General features: G+C 51.7%; 1 protein-coding gene across 1 annotated transcript in view; it reads right to left on the bottom strand.

Moving 5' to 3' along the window:
• Window positions 1-6,998, bottom strand: part of AGPAT3 (1-acylglycerol-3-phosphate O-acyltransferase 3) — a 129,333-nt gene that overhangs the window by 77,633 nt on the left and 44,702 nt on the right. The gene's annotated exons all lie outside the window — the stretch shown is intronic.

Below are 6,998 nucleotides of genomic sequence, written 5' to 3'. Positions count from 1 at the left end.
AAAAAATTGTAAAATTATAATTAAAATATCTATTAAACAGTTTTTTAAAATTTACCTCTAACAAAAATACCAAAGGCAGATGATTTTCACAAGCGAATTCTACAAATGCTATAAGAATAGACTATTTTAACATTAATTAAACTTTCCCAGAACATAAAGAAGGAAGACGTCCCAATCCCTTTAATGAAGCAACAGTGACATAAAATTCACAAGGAGAAAGGGTGCAGAGGGAAGGGAAGAAGGAAATGTGTCTAAATCACCGTCTCAAATTGCGGCGTGAGGAACCCAGGGGGCCCCAGACCTCGCAGGCAGGGGGTTCTGAGAGCCTTCTTCACGAGCTCATAGCCTTGTGCAGCATAATTTTCTTTATGAGCCTCAACCACGACACAGCACAACAGGCTGCCCGCAGAGGCAGAGAGATGTCAGCTGTGGCTGCTGAGGTCAGACATCAAAGAGACAGATAAAAATAGAAAACAGGGCCACTGTCCTTACTAATTTTGGAAACTATGGGTTTTCCTTACAAAAGCTGGTTTATCCCAGGACACAGGAAAAAAAATATTTTTTGTATGCATTGGGCTTTGAAATGAATTATTAAATATTTTTAAATGTTCTTACTGTTAATTTCTTAACTAGTGTCTATCAACACCATATTAGAGGTCTCTTGACCTCAGTACTCCTGGCATTTTGGATGGGATAGCTCTGCCGTGGGGCTGGCTGTGCCCTGCGGGATTCAGCAGCCTCCCTGGTCTTTGTGCATTTGATGCAGGAGTGACTGTCTCCCAGCAGCTGCCAACCAAAAACATCTCCTGCCATCGTCAAATGTCCGCCAGAGGACAAGGGGAGTCACCCCAGTTAAGGACCACAATAGTTGCAACTCAAAAGCAAAATCTCTTTGGGGTCCTCAATAATTTTTTTTTTTTTTGAGACAGGGTCTTGCTCTGTCACCCAGGCTGGGGTGCAGTAGGGTGATCTCAGCTCACTGCAACCTCCACCCCTGGGGCTCAGGTGATCCTCCCATCTCAGCCTCCCAAGTAGCTGGTACTAGAGGCATGCGCCACTATGCCTGACTAATTTTTGTGTTTTTTATAGAGATGGGGTTTTACCACGTTGCCCAGGCTGGTCTCAAACTTCTGAGCTCAAGTGACCCGCCCACCTCGGCCTCCCAAAGTGCTGGGATTATAGGCCCGAGCCACCACACCAGGCCCTCAGTAATTTTTTGAGTGTAAAGAGCCCATAGGTTTGAGAATCACTGCTCTTCATATGACTACGAATGCAAAAATGTCTTTAACATTTAGCAAACAGGGCTAACACCGCATTAAAAAGGCAACACACACATGATGACCGTGGGGATGGATCTGTTTCAGGAACGCAAGGATGGTTTGCTATGAGGAAACTGACTAACAGAGTTCATCTGATTCCTTAACAAGAAGGCTTGACAGGCAACACAACAAAATTCAACCGTGGCTTCCCAATGAAAACACTCAGCAAAGCAGGGGCCAGTACAAAATATTACACGAATTCGATGTCTGCCTCCCCTAGGAGCACACACTCACTGAACTTCCAGTGAGGTGCTCATTCACAGGCCAGTCAGCATTTCACTCGCTGGGCAAACACCAAAGGCACCGCAGCCAACATCAGGGACAAGGCAGAGCACCCTGTAGTTAAAGGCCAGCCTCATGCGTGCCCAGCGATGGAATACCCACAGTAAATATACATTTGCAAACTGACTCCAGCCAGGACTTTACCAAAATCTCATGACCGTATTTGGTTTATCCCAGGACACAGGAAAGGTTTACTATGGAAAACCAATTAACAGGACTATTGACAGTAAGCGATGAAAGGAGAAAAGCAACAGGATGATTTGCATTTAGACTCAGGAAAAGCAGATGCTGAAGTCCATGGCCATGTACCACTGATTAAGAAAGAAGTAGGCACAAGGCCCTGTTCCTCAGGGCACTTCCTGCAGCCACTGGCATAGGACGAGTAAAGGAGAGAAACAAAGATTGGAAAGAACAAAGCAAGCTTTCATCATTTGTACATGACACAATCATCTGCGCGGAAAATCCACAAGTTCCCGGCCACGGCCAGAGCACCCCTGGCACCCACGGGGGCTGCCTGCCATCCTCGCCTGGTCTGCGCCATGGCCAGCCTTCCTCAGGAGAAATTCATCCTCACTTGGGAGGGAAGAGGAAGGGAGACAAGGCCACAATAAAAAGGAGATGCGACTCACATGTGCCCCACCTTTTGCTCGAGTGCCAGGCTTGCCCTGTGGCCCCCGCATCATCCTCTGCCACTCTGGCAGGCTGGACTGAAGGCACACAGTGGTCCCATCCAGTTGGGGCCCACGTGTTGCCATGGACATGCCTCCCGATTCCAATCCACATGGAAGTGACGAGAACACTTACAGCAACGCCCAAGCCGAGCCTGTGAGGACGACTAAGATATCTCTGGGCTCCCAGCGCCACCAGGCCCATGAGTCCGTAGCGTTCCACCAGGCCCCCCTGACCTAAAGCCAAACCAGCACAGCAAAACATGCTGGGGCCCGGCCTGGCAGCGCCAGGGGCAGCCTTTGCTTTGAATCACATTCACCAAGAGGTAAGGGCGTGCCAGGCAGGCAGTGTCTGAGAGAAGATACACCCACAGACACACAGCAGCCTTGTGACCAGGCATGGTCAGACGAAAGCCACCGCCCCTGTATCTGCTGCCCTGCACTTCAGACGACTGCAGAGGAGCTGCTAGCTAATGAACACAGGTGACTCGGTCCATAAAACACGCAGAAATGTGCACACATACAGCCCTTTACCTGTGTTCCAACAGGAGAAACCCCGTGCAGGACGTTCCAGAGCACAGCGGCTCCACAGTGGAAAAGGAGTCTGCAGCTCAGGCCACGGGGCACCTAGGGCCTCCTTGCCACCTTGATGAACTTATGAACAGCACCAGATAGACAGACAGAAAGAGCAGGCAGGAGGCAAAGTCCGCCTTCCAGCGAGGCGGCATCTGGGCCAGGCGGGGTCACCCAGAGACCGGGGAGCTGTGAGGGCCAGTGTTGAAATCTTCCTGGACAGGTCTCACTGCGTTGGCCTGACAGGCTGCTTCTGACCCTGCCCAGTCCCTCAACATAAGAGCGCAGTTCTAGGACACTTTCCAAATCGCACAAACACAGTTCAAGTCTTTAAGGCAGACTCTGGTTCTAGGAGACTGATGATCAGGTAACTGCTCCGAAACCATCACACAGACATAATGCGTACGTGTGTGTGTCTATAGGTACCTCTTTAGAACATGCATAAAAAAGGAAGTGTTTCTTTAAATGAAGTAGATCTATGTGTAGTGCAAGTTTCCAAAGACAAGTTAAAATCAGGTTTTGCAGAGAGATGTCATGACACGTAGGTGCATTTTTGGAAACCCTGTGTGTGTGTGTATGTTCTTACGTGTACTTTTTATAAACTCTAGAAGGATAAACCACAAACCACTTATAGTGGTTCCCTCCAGGAAAAAGAGTGGGATTTGGGATGGAGTGAAGAATGCAACTTTAATTATTTATTAGATTTGGCTCTGTGTTTAAATTTCATAAGCATGCATTACTTTTATAATGAAAATGTAAATATCAAATGGAAAATTAACTTGTGTGCACATTAACCTCCAACCCTCTGTCTCTGCAGTGGCTGGAACAGTACAGCCTTGTCCTGAACACTGATTTGTGTCTTAAGAAAGAAGCTTCCCTTGCAGAATACCTGACTTCACAAGACACAGCTTGGCAGATCCAAGTCTGAGCCCTTTGCTCTCCCCTCATATATATCACACTTTAGAGCACAAAGATAATTCCTCCTCCAATGCACAGCAAAGGTGTAAGAACTGCACAGTGACCTGGAACACTCACCACCTCCAGTCCCCCATGGGCATATAGCACGCTTGCTTCCAGAGGCCAGGCCGGCTCTCCTCGGCCCTCCCCTCCACCTGTCCTTCGCTCACTGTGTTAGGACCCTAGACTGCTGCTGGCAACACGTGCGGCCACAGCCACCAGGAGACACCTATGGTCTACTCCCCTCCTCCAGGGCATCTGCCACCAATCTCTGCAGCCCAGCACCTCTCATGGGCGCAGGACCAGACTGGCACAAACCTTTGGCTGCCTTCAGGGCGGAACACACATTCCTCAGAAACAGGCTAGGAGCACAGAGGGAGGCCGTCTCCATCCGCCTCTGTCCTCCGCGTTCCTGAGACAGGTGTGAGTCACACCCTTCAGGCTCCCCTCGCTTGAGAACTCACGAATAGGGGGATCCCAGCCACAGGTCATGCTGTGGGTTTTAACCTGGAAAGAACAAGACACCACACACCTGCCTCACTTCCCCAGGATGCATCCTAGGTCTCCTAAACTCCCAGCCCAGGGTGCCCTGGGGGCTGCAATGTGCCACCTGGGGGCTTACTCCTCGACCCCCACCCTCTCCACGATGAGGCCTGGGACCCCCTCCCCACCAGGCTAGCGTTCAGATAGACCCTGCAGAACGGTGGACTAACGCTCAGGACGGGGGCTCGGTGCTCCCTTACAGCTTCCCCCTGCAGCAGAGAACAAAGTCCCACCCAGTGGCTTCTCAGAGACCCACGGTCGGCCTGCAGGCCTGGGAGCCAGGCTCTCCCGCAACGAGGGCAGAGTGAGGAGAGATGAGACCTGAGACAAATACGATGGAACAGCACCATCTGGATACCTTTCGTTATCCAAGAAAGACTCAAGAACACTTAAAAATCCTCTTAAAATGTGTATGAAAAATGAGTGGCCCACTGCCGGCCAGTCCACTGCCTGCCGTGACAAGGCTGTGGACCGAGGGGCCTGCAGTTTCCGAGGAAGCCACCCCAAGTGATGTCACCGGATCGGCCCAGTGGGGCCCTTGCAGCACCCAGACCCGCGAGGAGCCTTTCTTGAAGTTGGAAGAGTGAAGTCCCTTATCAGACAATGTTTGTTGTACAAAGAAAAAAAAAATAGTAAGTAAAAATTAAAATCAATGAATGAAGTCCCGTGGAGCTGAGGCCTGGCCGCTCTCCGGCTTTTTCCCAGCGGCCTCCCTCTCCAGGGCAGGGGTGGCTGTGACGGGGGCACGTGAGGACCCGGGAGCAAAAGACGCAGGCCCACCTCGGGGCACAGATGGGCATTCGGGGGCCGTGTGAGCTGAGCCTGAGCCTGTATCCTCATCCGAAAAGTGCAAACAACAGGGTTCGCTCCACAGGGATGGAAGGAAATGAAATGATGAGGGACTTTTGCAGCCTGGAGCTGGCAAGCCACCACGCTGACGCAGCACGGGCTTTGATCCTTGCCCTCGTCAGCAAGTGTCCTCTGCAATTAGCCTTTTCTTAAAGAACCCAAAGGTTTTAGGAGCTGCTGGCATTTCAGTCCTGAACCTGGAGCTGGAGGCCATAGGTCCCTTCTCATCCTTCTAGTGCTGCCCCCACGAGCCCTGGCTCCACTCCCCCTACCCCATGCCCTCACCTGCTATCTATGCAAGAGCTGGGCTCCTGTGCCCACTTCCCAGACGGGTCACCAAGGCCGAGGAAAGCAAATGCCTTGCTGTGAATCATGCAGCAAGTCACACACCGGGCTCCACAAGCTCCCAGCCCGTGTGCTCCCCTCGATCGGGACTCTTCCTCTCTGATCGAGAAGGGCTAGGGCTCAATGCACGGGTCAGGCTAGCAGGTGGCCGTATGTGAACTTGGCTGGTTCCACTCATGACAGGCATTCCTTCCCCGCAGTCCTCAGGGCTGGGGGGTGACCAGCCCCAATAAGGCTGCCAGCTCTGGATGTCACCAAATTCACCCCAAGCCCTGGTATTTTGTGCTTTAGGGCACAAATGAAGCTTGCCAAGTGCCTCATACACGCCTTGGAAATCTCACTCCAGCTTTGGGAAACACACACATTTTTCCCACATAATTTGGGCTCTGAAGTGCTCAGGTCTTCCCGCACATGGAATGTGAAAGTGCCCCTGGGGTGCCTGGGCCAGCGGCCTCCTCCGAAGACTGTCATCCCTTTGCTCCGCTATTACGGGAACATGCGTCCACGAGGGTGGGGACTGCTCTGTCCCCCGGGGTCTCCAGCACACCGAGCCGTGCGACGGCGACGGAGAGGGCGTGCAAACACCCAGCAGGGGAACCGACAAATGTGTGGCTTTAACATGGTACCGGTCGGCTGGGTTTAGGGGTTTGGTTGTTGTTGCTTTTTGAGTCTACTGTTTTGTAGAAGCTCATATTTTTCACAGAGGGAATCAGATGAAACTGAAAACGCAAGCTCTAACGAAGCTCATATGGCATGTTTTTTTTGTCGTTTTCTGAGATGGAGTCTGGCTCTGTCGCCCAGGCTGGAGTGCAGTGGCGCGATCTTGGCTCACTGCAAGCTCCGCCTCAGGTTTACGCCATTCTCCTGCCTCAGCCTCCTGAGTAGCTGGGACTACAGGCGCCCGCCACCTCGCCCGGCTAATTATTTGTATTTTTAGTAGAGAGCGGGTTTCACTGTGTTAGCCAGGATGGTCTCGATCTTCTGACCTCGTGATCCACCCGCCTCAGCCTCCCGAAGTGCTGGGATTACAGGCGTGAGTCACCACGCCCGGTATGGCACGGTTTTATAGGAAACTTTTTGTTAAAGTGTAACAGATACAGAGAAGTACATAAATCTTCAGTGTGCAGCTGGATGAAATTCCAGAGAGGATCCACTCTTACCAGCAGCACCCAGATCAAGAAACGAATCCCAACTACTTTGGGAGGCCAAGGCAAGCAGATCGCTTGAGCCCAGGAGTTCAAGACCAGCCTGGGCAATATGGCGAAACCCGGTCTCTACAAAAAATAAAGTTAGCTGGGTGTGGTGGCACATGCCCGTGGTCCCAGCTACCGGGAGGCTGAGGGGGGAGGATCCCTTCAGCCCAGGAGAACTCAAAGCTGAAGTGAGCTGAGATTGCACCACTGCACTCCAGCCTGGGAGGCAGAGTGAGACTCTGTCTCAAAAAAAAAAGGGAAAGGAGGGG

Source organism: Colobus angolensis, unplaced genomic scaffold, assembly GCF_000951035.1.
Source record: "Colobus angolensis palliatus isolate OR3802 unplaced genomic scaffold, Cang.pa_1.0 Scaffold38, whole genome shotgun sequence".
NCBI classification, from domain to species: domain Eukaryota; kingdom Metazoa; phylum Chordata; class Mammalia; order Primates; family Cercopithecidae; genus Colobus; species Colobus angolensis.
Note: the sequence above shows the minus strand (reverse complement) of the source record. Positions and strands in the feature narration are given on the sequence as shown.